We start from the raw sequence: 16,332 nt of genomic DNA, 5'->3' as shown, positions 1-16,332 counted from the left end.
CACATTTGAAGTTGATTAAATAGCAATATTTACATAGGTACTGGTAAAGCAGAACCTAATGAATGCTTGTTTCATCTTAATGAGTGCAGTACAGAGGGTAAGAACAAATGCTAATAAAAAAGCATCTCTATTTTTCAGAATTAAAAACAGCAACAGCTTTTAATCTTTTTTTTCTTTCTTGAACTCAAAGTTTTCAACAAAAATAGTTTAAATTAGTTTTTGGTGTGCTACCTTGTTTTCAAGGATTTGAATAAAAGATTAGTCTAGGAGATACATAAACGTGTGTGTTGCTGAAGGATCCATGCCTAAGGAGTTTGTGTAGCCATCTGGAACACATTGTTTTTCCTGATTTTTAGGAGGAGGCGATCCTTTTATCAAGAAGCAGAATTGTTCTAGCATAGTCTGTGTGATCGTCAGTTTCCAAGTGAATGAAAGAATGAAACTGTTTTGATAATTACCCAGAGAGCAAAATGTAACGCTTGAAGAATAAGTAGGGCAATTTCTGGTAACTGCGGTTTTTACCAGAAACAAAGTTTTTTTGTAGTTATTTTCATAACCATAATAACAAATCAGGAAAAATGTCTCTCTGGAGTAGGAAATCAAGGCTGCCATTTTCAGAAATAGAATTTATTGTTAAATTATTTCCTTTTTATGTGATTCAAACTGAGATCTATTACTTCTATCAAAGTTGCATAGGCTGAGTATTGTCAAATCAGGGGGAAACTAGATTGTGCAAGTATCAACACAAAGATTTCATCATACATGGTTTCAGTAGTCAGTTAACTCATCCAGAACATAACTTTGGGAACATTTCTGTGTGTTTTCCCTACCCTAAGCCGTCAGAGCAACACTAAGAGCAGCAGTAGGACTGTACTCTGTAGAGATGCACCCTGAAACCCAGGCTTCTTGTCTCCTTTTCTCCAAATAAAAGAGGAAAAATATGGGATTTAGAAAGAGCAGCACTGCCCTCCGGTGGGCAGATTAATCCTTCACAGAGGAAAGCCTTGGTTTTCCTTCAGATCTTGGAATATTTAAAAGCAGTGCCTAGAAAATATAGGCATCGAAACTTTCAAGGTAAGGTTCGAATATGAATAATGAAAACCCATTTCTTTTTGGAGCGTTTGGGGGGAAGATGTGTGTTGTGTTTTGACTTTGTTGTTTTGGAGTTTGCCTTTTTTTTTTCCCCCAGAAATCTGTAAAATACTTCTATGTAAGATTAGAAATCACTGCAAAATAGAAGGGGAGTGTTACAAAATACGTGTCTTTTGTAACATGAAAACACTACAGTGTCAGTAAAGGTGAGTTTACTTCCTTCATAATTGATTTACTCTCTCACATTTTCAACCCTGAATGACCATTTGCCATTATCTGATTAGAATAAAATATTCCGCTTTTAGTTATTGAACAGAGCACAATAAAGACTAACTCAAATCAATAGCAAAAATATTTTTGTTATTGGATAAAGCACAATAAAGACTAACTCAAATCAATAGCAAAATGTTTTTATTTGAAGTTAATCAGAAACAGAAAAGGAATAAAATGTGTATATATTAAATTTGCATATATATAACCATGTTTACATAGAAAAAATATTGTTAGCAGTTGTTTCTGCTGAAATATAATTCTTATGGAACCCTTTCACAGGCTTCCTTCCAGGTACCAAACCACTGATAGGAGCTTTCTGAGAATAGGATCACAAAAGATTTGAATTCACCTTGCAAAGCTTCATTATGATAAATTTGTATATAAAACAGAATCAGAAGTCTGCTTAAGTCAAAACATCTGACTAAGCCAATCTAAAACCTTTGCTATCATAGAGTTCTGGAATGATTTGAGTTGGAAAGGACCTTAAAGATCATCTCAATGCAACCTCCCTGCCATGGGCAGTGACACCTTCCCCTAGACCAGGTTGCTCAGAGCTCCATCCAACCTGGCCTGGACACTTCCAGGGATGGGGCAGCCACAGCTTCTCTGGGCAACCTGACCCAGTGCCTCACCACCCTCACAGGGAAATTTTTAATTTTTTTCTTGTAGTATCTAATCTAAATGTGCTGTCTTGCTCTCCTGGTGAAAATAATAATAATAATGAGATTGTTCCAAGTGAACCCCAGTGTCTCACCACCCTCACAGGGAAATATTTTAATTTTTTTTTGTAGTATCTAATCTAAATCTGCTGTCTTACTCTCCTGGTGAAAATAATAATAATAATGAGATTGTTCTGAGTGAACTTTTTAAAATGTCCATGTGTTAATTTCCATGTTTTCCTAACATCTATGTGTCATTTGGGATGCTTACAATGAGTTGGAGGATTTTTTTCCCATTTTTTTCCAGACATTTGGCCTGGGAATTCAACTTACCCTAGTAGATTTGGGAGCTTCAGCCAGATATTTTTCCTTTTTTTTTCTAAATATTTTACATGGTGAAAGTCCTTTTGAGTTCCATTAACAATTGTAGTTTAAGATTAATTTAGAGAGATGTTTGGGGTCTTTTAAGTACCTTAAGAAAAATTTCCTCAGACCCAGTTAGCTGAAAGCATGTGTTTAATAGTAAGTACTTTCTAACCAGGGCTTTTTCACCCATACTTCGAGCTAAGGCCTTGACCTGCTCTTACAACATTCACTTCTCTAACCACATGGGCATGGCTGAAATTGCTTATAAAGAAACGACATTTGCTCCTTTGCTGGTTATATTGGCACATCTTCCCTTAAAACAAAATTGTTTTCCATGCTCCAACTAATTTTCTACCCTTGGATAATTTCTCTGGCTCAGTAGACATTCCTCAGAGGGAGGACTTTTTACTTCACTTTGAGGCTGACTTGACTTACCAGCTCTGTGTTAGCTTTAAGGATGTGTTTCCATACTGTACTGAATCGATGTTAAAATTATGAATCAGGCTTAATTTTCTCTTGTTGATTTTCCAACTGCTGCAGCAATATGTTTCCCTCAACAATTAATTTGTTTAGTATTCATGAACATGCAAATTATTCTAAAACCACTCTCAAGATCATCACCATCTCACCTAAACCCTTATTAAAATGTGGGACTACACTGGTTTTTGAGTAGAGTCTTTAGTTGAAATAATGTCGGGACTTTTAATGTGGCTTAGCTCCTTTTTATATGCTGAGAAGAGTTTAAAACTAAGCTGAGTCTTTTATAAATGCAATAACTCAATGAGATATACATTATGGTTTGTTAGAAAATTACTTTTAAGCATTGTTTCTTAATTAAATTTATGTTTAAAAAGCTGTATTTGAATATAGATTTAAAATACTACAGAAATCTGAGACATTTGCATTGAATTTCAGTTTTATTTAACCACTATAAATACGAAGTGCAGTAAGATTAAAATGCAGGTATGATTTTTTTAAATATTTTAATAAATATAATCACCATTCTGTGATGTCCTGGGGCTTCCTCTACAACCAGTGATAGCTGCAATGGTGATGTCAGTGAGAGTCTCCCAGTTTGAGTGGCTTTGGATCAGGCCTGTTAACATCAACTTCCAACTATGACCAGCTGGATTTATAAGAGTTAGTTGACATAATTCCTAGAAAAATGGTGGGCTGTTTCTGGAGAAACATGCACTACATCCCTAAGCTTAGCTGATACTTCCAGATATTAGAAGAGGCAATTTAATGATCGGTATCTGTACATTTTGGGTGATGAAAGGGACATATCTCCCTGCTATCTAAATTCCAATATATAGAAAAAAGACCTAATGAAGCTGAACTCACAGCTCCAGGAAAGAACATTTTAGTTCTATTATTCTCCAAAATTGCAAGAGGACTAATACAGCCTGGGGAGGATTGTAAAATGAATTATCCTTAGCTGCACTTTTCCTTATGGCCTGATGCCAAAGCAAAACACTTTCTTTTCAGTCCCTATGAATATCTTTTGCTGTCATTCTTTGGTTTATTTTACTTCAGGGACATGGTCAGCTTTTATCTGCCACTAAAGATCCACTTCTGACAGCAGGTAATGACATTTGAAACCTTTTCCCTACACTATCACTTTAGACTCTTTGTGCCATGAAATTGGTCTTTTTTCTTTTTCTCCTTCTTAGTTTGCAGATAGTGAGTTGATGCATCAGCCTCCTTGATATTTCCCATTGGGCACTAGGAAATGACCAGGCAAAAAGCCAAGTCTGGATGAGATCAACACAGAGACCAAAACCAAAAAAAGACCACCAAAGGCAAGAGGTTTTTTCCCTCAACTTTTGATTCAGCTAGAATTTTGTATTGGCTTCAAAACAGGAAAGACTGACGTTTTCCAAAACTCCCTTTTTTAAGAATTGAAAGCTTTTAAAAACTGAAATCTTCAGTTCTTAGCTTGAAAGCACTCTTTAGAATTATAGAAAAAAAATGTCATTAGTCCAGTCACTTTACCTACCTTGATGTGTAAGGTGAAAGAAGCAGCAAGTGACTCAGGGTGTTTGCAGGGCTCCCAGACTCTGGTTTCATATGTAGCCCACTGAATTGAGCCTGAATATAAGTCCTGAATTTGTCTCCCTTATCTAGGCTACATAACCTATGTATCACTTCATCAGCACCACAATCCCCAGGATCACCTGCCTGGATTTGCTTTGATGTTGTTAGGCAGCATGAGAAGGCCACAAGCCATTTTCTGTCATCAGCTCAGTGGTATGGAGTGAAGGGTTAATTCTCTCTGACTCCTCTTCAGTCATGTCTGGCTTAGCTGAGCCAGCTCAAGGAGCACAATTTTAATCTGATATAGCCCAGTGGCAAAAAACCCTCTCCTTTAGAGAACCCAGAATGTGCTTAGAAAGCACAAAAGGTTGTGTAACTCAGAGAAATCTGTTAGGGGTACAGGTCATGTGGGCATTGTCTAAATGTGCACTTAGCCAATAGAAGGATGTCATACAGCTGGAAACAAGGTATTTCCCACTCACATTGACATAGTCTAATATTCTGTTACACATTATTATACAGTCAAAATGGCTGGGGTTGGAAAGGCCCTTACAGATCATCTAGTCACCACTACAGCAGAGAGAGACATCTTCCACTAATTCAGAAACCTTCAGAAGTTCTTGAAAAAGTTATTTTCATGTACCAGGTGTCTAAAATCTGTGTACATTAACCACTCCTTATGAAGGAGGACTTTTAGAAAGATATATCTTAAGGTGTCTGAAAATAGACTGCTGTCCAGCAGGTCCCAAAATTATGACTACTGGTGTGTTGTTCAGTGAGCCCAGTGGATAAGCTACAGTCAAATGTCTGCTTCAAATTTGTAATATTGACTTCAATGCACAGTGAAACGTGGCTGTGAAAGTTAAACAGACTGTAAAAGAAAGAAGGGATGGTCAGTGTAAATCCTGTAGCACAAAGCAGAAATCCCAGCAGTTCATGCAGTAATATAAAACCTGATCAATGAGAGCTAGAAAACTTGTTTTCTAACATGGGAAAAGAAAACTTTTATTTGTCTGAGTTAAAATATGAATACTGTGCAGAGAATAAGACTAGAAAACTTGTTTTTTAACATGGGAAAAGAAAACTGTTTTATTTGTCTGAGTTAAAATATGAATACTGTGCAGAGAATAAGATTCAACAATAAACACAGTGACTGCCCCCTGATGTTGAATATATTGTTTCCAAAAGGGTGGCAGATCAAGCAAGGAGTGTGATTTTTAACAATATTGGTCTGACTGTGAGTTTTGTTAATGCAGGAATTTATTTCTTCTTTCAACTTTTCAGAAATGAGAAGTTAGTTAAGAGTTTCCTTCCTAGGAGGTTAAAATTCCCCATTACCTAAATAGTGGTAAGTATTGGAAAAATCACCTTCATCTTTCTTTTTTTTCTCTCTTTACCTTGTCATTTAGGGTCTCCAACTGTCACCAATGTGAAAGCTTCATATCATTGAAGTAGATATAGTAGTTATCATATCCACTTAATTAATATTTATTTACTCACTAAATTACATCATTAGATTAAGTAACGTTCTTTTTATCTATTGTACCGGGTCCAGATGGGGTGAAGTTAATTTTCTTCATAGCAGCCTGTATAATCTCATGTTTTGTAATCATGTCTGAAACTCTCTCATATTTTGGCTATGACTGAGCAGTGCCCGGGTTTTCTCTGTTTCCCATTCTGACTCACACAGTGAGCAGCGTGGGACAAAGTCAGGTCAGAGTGATATTCCATGCCATACAACACCATGCTTAGCAATCAAAAACACTACAACAACACTGGCTTGTATTTCATTGAACCTTTGGAATTCCTTACTGTGGTTTGGAAGTGACAGTGTGAACCCAAGACCTATGGCACCTCTGTAGGAGTCACTGGCTGTGTGTTTGTCCCTAAAGCTGTACTTCAGAAACAGCTTTCATGTCAACAAAGCCACATTCAGGAAGGGAAATTTCGAGCACCCTTTCCCAGATCCCTGCAACCAGGCTCCAGTGTTGCAGGCAAATGCAGTGCTCTGACACGTTTAGTAGGGAGGTTTCTATACAAAATTTTAGAGGTGAACTTGTTTTGTACTTCAGAAAGTCAGGATAAAATCATAGACTGTTAAAGGGTTGGAAGAGACCTTAGAGACCATCTTGTTCCAAACCCCTGCCATGGGCAGGGACACCTTCCGTTAGAACAGGTTGCTCCTAACCCCATCCAACCTGGCCTTGAACACTCCCAGGGATGGGGCACCCACAACTTCTCTGGGAAACCTGTGCCAGGGCCTCACCACCCTCTGAAGGAAGAATTTCTTCCTAATATCTAACCTAAATTTCTCCTCCTTTAGTTTTTACCCATTTTCCTACCGCTACAGGTCCTGATGAAATGTCCTTCTTCAGCTTCCCAGTATATACTCACAGTTTTTTTCAACAGCTTAAATAGGGCTTAACAGATATTTCTTCACTGTAATATGCAAAATTTCACATTACTGTAGAGAAGAGAAAACAATGAGTTTAAGATAAATTTTATAAATTAGCACCTGAATTATTCATAGTTGACAGAATTTTTGGTTTTCCACATTATGTCAGTTTATACATTGTGGTGTTTTCAAAATACATTACCTTCTCTCTTTTTTTCTTTTTCTTTTTTCTTTAATTTTACCTTTTCTGATATTTCTGGTATTTTTTACCTGGATTATATTTTTCTCTAGTTTTCTGGCACAGTCTTCCAACATGTCCCCTCTTTAACTTTCATCTTACCAAATCTAAATCTCACTTTGGACAGAGTGTCTCCTAATTCTACATAAATTTTTTTCTCTGACAATTGAGGATTTCAGATATAAATTACATGAAAATTCAGCTTTTATCCTTCATTCAACAAATGGTTTGTCTCCATGTCTGTTATTTCTGAATGACCAAGTATATTTTGTTGACTATCCCAAGGGTGGTGTAAAATGCTTTCAACAACCTCATCTGTTTCAAAAGTGTCATGTTTTTCATGTATTTATAAGAGAGGGTTCAAATATATTTTAAACAGAAGTAAAATCCTATTACTTCTCAAGTGTTTAGAATTTGTATAAATATTATCATTTGTACAGTTGTACTATTACACCATTTAATAAGCATTTTACTAGCCAGCTTCCCCTTGAAAAGTTACCCTTTTTCTTTATATTTGACTGTTCATTTTTCACATGTGACTACAGTGAAAATCATTTTTTCTGGGAGATTTTGCTGGTTTTAGCCTCCACATACTCTTTTTTTTAATGACAAATATGTGTGATAACACAATTTGACTTTATTATTTATGACTTCTTTTTTCTCTTGGATAAACTTGATCTCAAAGATAAAATTTGAAAGGTAACAAAAACAATTAATACTGGGTGAGAGAAGGAAAATGCTGGGTCTTAGTGTCCTTAAATGAAACTCTAAGCTCATGGAAGAAAATCAGACATGTGCAACAGTGTCAGAAAAGAAATTTTACTTAAGAAATAAGAAAAAAACAAATTAAAATAAACCAGATTAAATTGTCATGTCTGTTCTTTTAGAAGCAGTCATCTATCATGATTATTCTTTCTTACTTCTGGAAAAGAAATAGAAACTTAATATTTGTTATAAAATATGTCAGGCTCATTCAGCATTTGCAGATTCTGAATGTTATATTTGTGTTGTTATGTCAACTTAAATCTCTAAAAACTTACTAGACTTAAGAGTCTTTATTCTTCCAGAGTAGAAACTATCAGGCCATTTTATAGCAGACTGTGCTAAAGGTTTGTGTCTCCAAGAAAATAAGTCTAATAACTGTAACTATATATGGATTTTTTTTCAGTTGGTAGTAACTGGAAAATCCTGAAATACAGTTGTACATTAACAATGATTCCTAAAATTATATTTTCAACTCAATATAATCTTACCATTTTAAATTCAAGTTTAGTCTTTTGTGACTGAAACAGTTTAATTTTCCATTTATAATTTGAAGAGTTGGCAGAGGTATGAGAGAGGGAACTGCAGCCTTTTAGCAACAGAATTTCCAATTTGGTTCCACTTCTATAATCTTTCATCAATTCTATGTAAATGAAAAAAAAAAACAGTTCTCAAATCCATCTGCTGGGCTTGTACTTACCAAGACATATTTTTAAAGGTAAATTGATTCAAAATGTGTTGTTTCTGCAAAATTGGGAGAAAATCAAGTGGTTTATGGGCAATATAATGTTTGCAGGGCTTTGACCATTCTGTTGAAATAATTGGTATATATGTTAGGTGGAAATACTAAAACTCTTGTGTAATTGTATAGTGATAGATTGATACAAGTTAAATGCAGATATATTTGCAAGCTTTAAAATGCTTTTTGTAGAATTTCACTGAATCATCCTGTTCCCATTGCCTGTCCCTTCCTTCCTAAAAGGGAAAAAATATATGAAATCTGAAATATTGGTCACTTCTATATGGGTTTTCTGAGCCCTGATTTTTGACATAATTGCATTTTATCTGTTTCTAATAATTTTTATGCTTTTGCCATGTTTCAGACTGAGTTAAAAGAGCAAGTTTTTTCCTCTTTTTGTTTTTGTTTATTTGTTTCTTTTCCTCCAAACCACATGAAATCTCTCAGAGTTGATTTACACTGGGATGTAAAACCTTCCACATAGACTAGTCCAGTGTCTCAGCTGTCCAGTTCTCATTGGTTTTGCAGTGGCAGTTCCAGTTTTTAAATGAAGACAAACTGAGGCTGAAGGCTTGAAATAGAAAAAAGCTATAAAATTTTAAATATTGTTGTTAGTATTTTCTGATGTGTTTGATATCAGGTTTTTTTTTCCCAATTTAGATAGGCATTAAAAAAAGAGAAGTTTTGATAGATTCAACAACAGAGAGTTATAAAACATTTTTCCATTCAGTATCTTGGGAGCATTTAAAGAGTTTTGAAATAAAAAGTGTTCTCTTTGTAGTCCCTACAATGGGTAATGAAGAACAATTTGAGCACAATGACCAAAATTTGAACTCCTGTTCAAATAGATGAGCCCAGTTATTTGAATCTGTGAGAAAGTAATTACATGCTTAGTTGCTTTCAAAATCCAACAGCATTTTCCTCCTTCTGTGCTGCTGTCAGCTACTGCTCAAATAACTATTGTGTTAAAAATAAAACTAAGAAACCAATTGCACTTAATTCTGTTTATTTATCATCTTGTCAAATGTCCAATGTGAAAAGTTAACTTGGTGCAAGAAGTTAAATGGGTTATTGTAGAGGTCTGACCTGAATATCTCTCCACCTGTGTCTAAAAGAATATAAATTACTTTTAGTTCAGTAGTTATTTAGAGGGTCATGTACAGAGGATAAGAAAATAAGAATTGCCAAATCATTTAGTACTCTAGCTTGAGATCTGTGTTACCTGATTTGGGGAATCTTTTAAAATGAAGTACAAGAGTTTCCTTTTCATACCTTTCCTCCATAGCCCACACGTAATTATTGTCTTGCTGTGACATTAAGTATAAAGTGGGATTTTTCAAAGGAATTGCACTGGTATAAACCTTTTTCAAGTCAGGCTCAGCTTCTACTGAAATCTGCACTACAAATTTCAAAAGGAAAGGAGCAAGGCTGAGGCTGAATGTTTTTGGAAGGATGTGTAGATAATTTTAACATCAAAAAAATGTCATGCTGCCAGTATGCTTTGGAATATGTGCATTTAGAAAGTAAGCTTATTCTTACACTTGACACACTGAGAACTAGGTAAATGCTTATCAGCTCTGTTTCATAGCGTCTCTGGCCTCACCTTTCACCTCATTTTGTGTGCTATTTGGGAATGAACTGCAAGGATTTCAGATTTACTTCTTCCTGTCTTCTCCCTTTATTTGGGTAATCTGTTTCTGACCCACATATCTGATTTTCTTTTACTCTGCCTGACATGGGCAACAAAAAAGTAACCACATGAGGTGGCAACAAAAGGTATAATAATGGAGAAATTTGAGGGTTTGTTTCTTATGGTCTGCCCTTCTGAATCTCAGGCAGTTAAGAATGTTATATCCACAACACAGATACGCAGAAGAACAGATGCTTCATAAAATCAGATTGGATTTCACACATGGATTTACAAAATAATTCCAAAGGGTTATGGACAAGCTGTCTTTGTACTATTGATTGTATAAGTTAGCAATAGAGATAATTGTTGCTCCGTAAGCATTTCTTAGTTCTCCTGTTATGGAGATACCAATGGTTAGGGTCTTTCCGTCTTAAGAAGAGATCAGATTAAATATCTGGTGGTCTAAGAGAGACATATTTAGCAAGAGGGCCTGGGAATTTTTAAGTACTTAAATTTCAAAGAAAGAGATGCTCTTCATATTTTTAATAGTTAAAATTTAACAACAATGCTTATCAAGATGTACAGTCAAGAGTTTTTCTTGGACAGTTGAAATAACACTCATGAAATACAGATCTTACTGTTTTCATTATTATTTGAGCATAAATTTTCCCATTTTTTTCATATTTTTGAGGAAAAAATCTCTGTATATTCATCAAGAATAACAGTTTTCTAAGTATCATGGACAAACTTTGGAAAGACTGCTGCAAACTACATAAATTATGAAGACGCATTTTAATGACAGCTAATTTTCCCCAGAATTTTCCCCAGGTTTTGCCAAGGTTATAGATATCCTGAAGTGGTTTACACAGGACAGAAAGAGGCTAAACTACTCCATATCTAAGTCCTTGTTTCAGACCTTTCCCTCTTCTGTGTTTTGTGGCCCTTTAACCTGCAAACAGAGATGAAGATTTTCTTTCAAACTTCTTCAGAAACAAATACATACTGACAAAGCCTTGTGATGTGTAGTATAGAAAACTTAGCTTGCATTTATTCTATCATTGTGAACAAAAGGCAAGGATGAAAGAGGAGAACCATTCCCCTGCCACTTCAATTTTCTTTTCAATGCTTCCATATTAGCCTACAAGGCACAAATCTTTATACAAAGCAATGTCCCTGTGATTTGTTTTATTCATAGAAATTATTACATCGTGGCAAATTTACTGCTGTTTTCAGTGCCTGCTCCACACTGGCATCAATTTACATCAGCTAATCAGAGAATTCAGAGAAGCAATAATGTTGCTATTTCCTCTTGACCTTTGTCTTTTACCTGCCTATTTTGTCATGCAGTGTTATCAGCTGAGTTGGCTCTGATTCTTTCCCTGGTGTGCCATATCTGTTCCTAGCTCATCCCATTTACTTGTCACAGAGAACTTTGCATTGACATGCTTTTTCTCTTGTTCAGATGATTCATGCTGTCTTCTGCTTTCTTCTTGTTTGCTACTGTCTTCACTTTGTTCCCATGATCCACACCTTTTTTCCCCTAAAAATGTGGGGGAATGTAAGGAATTATGTACATGTAGATGTTTAAACTCAGCTAATTAATTCAATGTGGTCTATCAGTTTATTTTTTGAATGCAAGGCATAATGTTTTTCTCATTTTATCTAATTTTAATTTATGAAAAATTAGACATTTATTATAAAATAATTATTTACTATATTTAATCAATGTAGAAGGATTTGATGGCCTCCAGAAGCAAATTCTTACTCTCACCATTGGGTCTCTAAAGTTAGGTGAAATTCTTCCTTTATTCTCAGTGCCTGTTGCTGCCTCTGTGATCACTTCTGCTGAAGACAACTGCATTCATTACAGATTTCCTTTCTGGATACTTTTAATTAGCCCCACTTTTTTTATAATTTATTCAGAAACATATTTCTCTGAGTCCGACTAAAAATAAGATTCTGTGTTGGAAACTGCTGGGAAAAGGAAGTGAATGTTGAGCTGCAGTTAACCAGTCAGACAAGACATGCACTGACCCAGAAAAGAACCTCAGGGCTGTCCTGTGAGGTCTTCCTGGATGTACTTAACCAAGGTGAGTTTTTTGCTTGCTTTAAAAAGGCCTTCCTCCAAACTGAGGGAAAGGTGACATATTCCAGTTTTGCTTTCTGGGCAATATTTTTTCCAAGACAGTCTGAAGAGCTATTGCTCATGACAGCAGTGCCTTTTTAATTATTCTTCTGATATAGATTTGTTAACATGAAGATAAATTCCTCACCAGCAGTTTATTTGGATCTTTTAACTTAATAGTTCAGCTTAATCCATATTTCTGAACACTGTTCAAGGGATGTATAAAATCTGTAAGGGATTTTTACTTTTTTTCTTCCTTTTTCTTATGGTCTTACTGGAAGTCACAATTTAAACTGTGAATGTACAAAACAACACAGATATTTGCTTGTGTGATAGGAATCTAAAACGCCTCAGAACCTTTTGTCAGTTTCTATATGGTCTTCCACACGAAGTAAATGTATTGGTTACTTCATCCATTACTATATTATCCCTTACCGTTTTTATTTGCACATTACACATCCCCTCTGTTTAGTGATCACCCCTAGGAATCTTGTTAGGTGTGCATGTGAAAGTCCCTGGGCAGTGTCTCAGAGCAAACACTCACATGACTCCACGAGATCTTCCCACTACAGTAAATCTTCAAATGATGAGGTCACCAGACATCAAATCAGAGATTTCAATAATTGCCAGCTCAATATACACTTAGACCCAGGATTTAGGGAGTGTTTAGGGACTGAAGGAAGATATCAGGTCGAATTCCTTTCTTTAGCTTCCCACCTTTGGCATACCACAGCCAAATGGAGTCCTAAATAATCTAGACCTAGGGGCACTTACACCTGTTCCATGGCCTTTCAGTTTGGTTTTGGAGGGCTTGGCATTGGTTGGATTTTTAATTATCATAAACTGTATGACTTCAGGAGGGAAATGGAGACAATGTTCCTTCATATCTTTCTCTTGATTAAAATGCAGGTATTCCCAAATTTGTCCAATACTTTTGTGTTCTACAGCACTGTTTTCTCACCACCTCTAATCCAATTTAAATAAAATAATATTGCTCATTTCTGAAATCTTTAATACTGCATGCACTTTTAAAATGTTGTGGTCTTCTCTAAGAACCTCAGGACAAGAAGTAGCATTCCAGAAAACAGAAGATTCAGCAAGCACTCCAATCTGGGTTATTCTGGAAACAGGTGAAAAGAGGGTGAATACAAATACTATGTACTCCTCTGCCAAGTTATGTCTTGCTGGATAAAATATGAGAGGAACTTTGAAGAGAGAATAGTACATAAGGGATGTATATTATGTGACTTTTAGTCAGGCAACATTTAATAATTAATTACACAAAAAATGAAATATTTCTAATTAAAACATCTGATAACTGGTTTAGTAAATGAGGTCCATGTATTTCCTTTCATATGAAGTTTCACAGTTGCATGATCACTACCATGGATATTTTTCGTCCTCTTTTTTTTTTTTTTTTTTTTTAACAGGGACCTGTTGGAGCACACCCAAAGAAGGGCCACCAAGTGATCAGAGGGATGGAGCAGCTCTCCTGTGAGGAAAGGCTGAGAATTGGGATTGTTCAACCTGGAAAAGAGAAGGCTTTGGGGTGATCTAACTGTGGCCTTATAGTACCTGAAGGGAGCCCACAGGAAAGATGGAGGGAGATTATTTACTTGCACCTGGAGTGACAGGACAAGGGGGAATGGCTTCACACTGAAATATGGTAGGTTTAGATTGGATATTAGGAAGGAATTCTTTACTTTGGGGGTGGTGAGGCGCAGGCATGGGTTGGATGGGGCTCTGAGCAACCTCATCTAGTGGAAGGTGTCCCTGTCCACGGCAGGAAGGTTAGAACGAGATGATCTTTAAGTTCCCTTTCAACCCAGGCCAGTCTATGATTCTATGATTACTGAGAAGTTATTCTTCCATGTGATCTCCATTTTAAACTTATTGTTTTGATGCAGTGGGGAAAATAGCTCACAATCTGTTTCCATACCTTCACAGCAGTCTTAGGGAAAAACACTTGAGACATCTGAAAAGAGCTGCCAAAAGAAAGCAGATTTCCATTTTGTTTTGGTAGGTCAAGGCAAGTCTGTGGGGGGGGTGACAAAATGTTTTCCCACAGAGACCTGGTTATTAATGTAATATCAGGCTTTAAGTGTGTTTGTGAGAGTCTGGGTATTAGAGGAATTATCTGAGCACAACATCCCCTCTCCTCCTATGTCAGCAGTCTTTTCATCCTGTGCTGGAGACTGATCAAGCAAGGAAATGAAAGCAGCCCAATAAGGCTAAAACACCTGTGGAGCTGCAGATATGGATGCAGTATAAATGACCTAAATTGTGAATCTGTTAGATTTCTACCCTGGCAGTAGCCTATTTCTTTAAAGATGACCTAACCTGATGTTTCCCTTGTATAGCTATAGTAATAACTCTAAAAACCTCAATTATCAAAATTAAATAAGTTGCCATCTTTCTCTGGGTTTTATCACACTAATAGAGTATTTGCCTTTATATAATTTAAAGTATTTTAAAATCATGTTGTATTGTTTTATCATAAAGTTCATAAGTAGTGTCATAAAACTAAAATTTAGAACATAATATGCAACAGATTTTATTAGTTTCAACTGAATAATCTAATTTATTTTTAATTTTGCATTATTTCCTTAGGTGATTAATTTTTTTGCTGCAGGGTGTCCATGACATGTGAGTATTCCTAACTTGCAGTAGATGGTAGTAAACTGTTAGTAACAGTGTCTAATGCTCACTCTTTTCCTGAGTGGATCATACCATCTCACCAGTTTAATTATATAGCAAACCAACCAAATCCAACTTTCAGGAGTCTTATCAATATGCAAAAGAAATTAAAGTGAGAAACAAGTTTTAGGATTATGCCCAAAAATTAAATGCAACTAAGACTGCAGAAGAAGAATGAACAAAAAAAGTAATTATATGAGGAATAAAAGTGGAAGAAAATTAAGTCAATGTCTAGAGGGCAGTTTGCAGTCACAGAATGTACTCGTCATTAAAAGGCATAGAAACGGCCTGGAATAAACTTCATAATGTTCAACCAAGGTCAACAAGTCCAAAGTCCAGCATCTGGAGTGAAATAACCCAATGTCCCAGTACTGATTGAGCCTGACAAGCTGATAGGGATGTCTAATTGCTGCCTTCAGATACCTAAGGGATGATTGCAGAGAAGGCAAATGGACTCTTCTCAGAATTGTAAAGGGAAAGCCCAAGAGGCAACAAACACAAATTGCAGCAGCTGATATTCCAATAAGACAGAGGGGAGAAGAAAATCACTGTGCAGGGAGTCAATGAACTTTTTTACTCTTCTGGGCTAATCTCTTCACCATTAGAGCATTAATTCAGAATTTAAAATGCAGCCCCATCCTTTGGTAATAGTGTTAGTCTTTTATTAATGACATATAATGTCAATGCTACAAAAAGTGAAATTATGCAAAATATTACAAACTAATCCAAAGTCCATCAACACAAAACTCCTCAGATTTGTGACAAAAAAAATGTTGTTATGAATAAGACAGGACTAAACTAGTATTGTTTCAGGCAGCACAGACAATTGCAGTGATTTAACCTTGCCTGGCTGCCAGATGCCTACCCAGAAGATTCCTCAGTGCCCTCCTCAGCACAGCAGGGCAAAAGTGATTTACAGCCATCCTCAAGTGGTGCAGGGAGATGGGGGCTGAGGGCTTGTGGTTCAGTCCATAACAGCTCTCTGTGACTCCCTCCTCTTCACATTCTTCCCTTACTCCCTGCAATGGCACAATTCTGGTAGATATGGGAGAACCTAATAGGTGTAGCTGAGCAAAGTGAATTATTTAGAGATGCATCAATTTGTGTGAGAGTCAGTGTTCAGAAAGATGTCGAAACTTAAACCCCTTGAAATGAAGGATATTGAAATTAGCGCTGAGAAAGCACAAAAAGTTACAAAGACACTACTATGCCACAGTTCAGCAGTGCTCAGCACTACAAACATGATCTGGTCATAGGTATGCACCTATATCTACACACATTTGTATTCATGTATGTGTGTGTCTATGATATACAATATA

This window comes from Passer montanus, unplaced genomic scaffold, assembly GCF_014805655.1.
Source record: "Passer montanus isolate IOZ18808 unplaced genomic scaffold, ASM1480565v1 scaffold28, whole genome shotgun sequence".
NCBI lineage: Eukaryota > Metazoa > Chordata > Aves > Passeriformes > Passeridae > Passer > Passer montanus.
Note: the sequence above shows the minus strand (reverse complement) of the source record.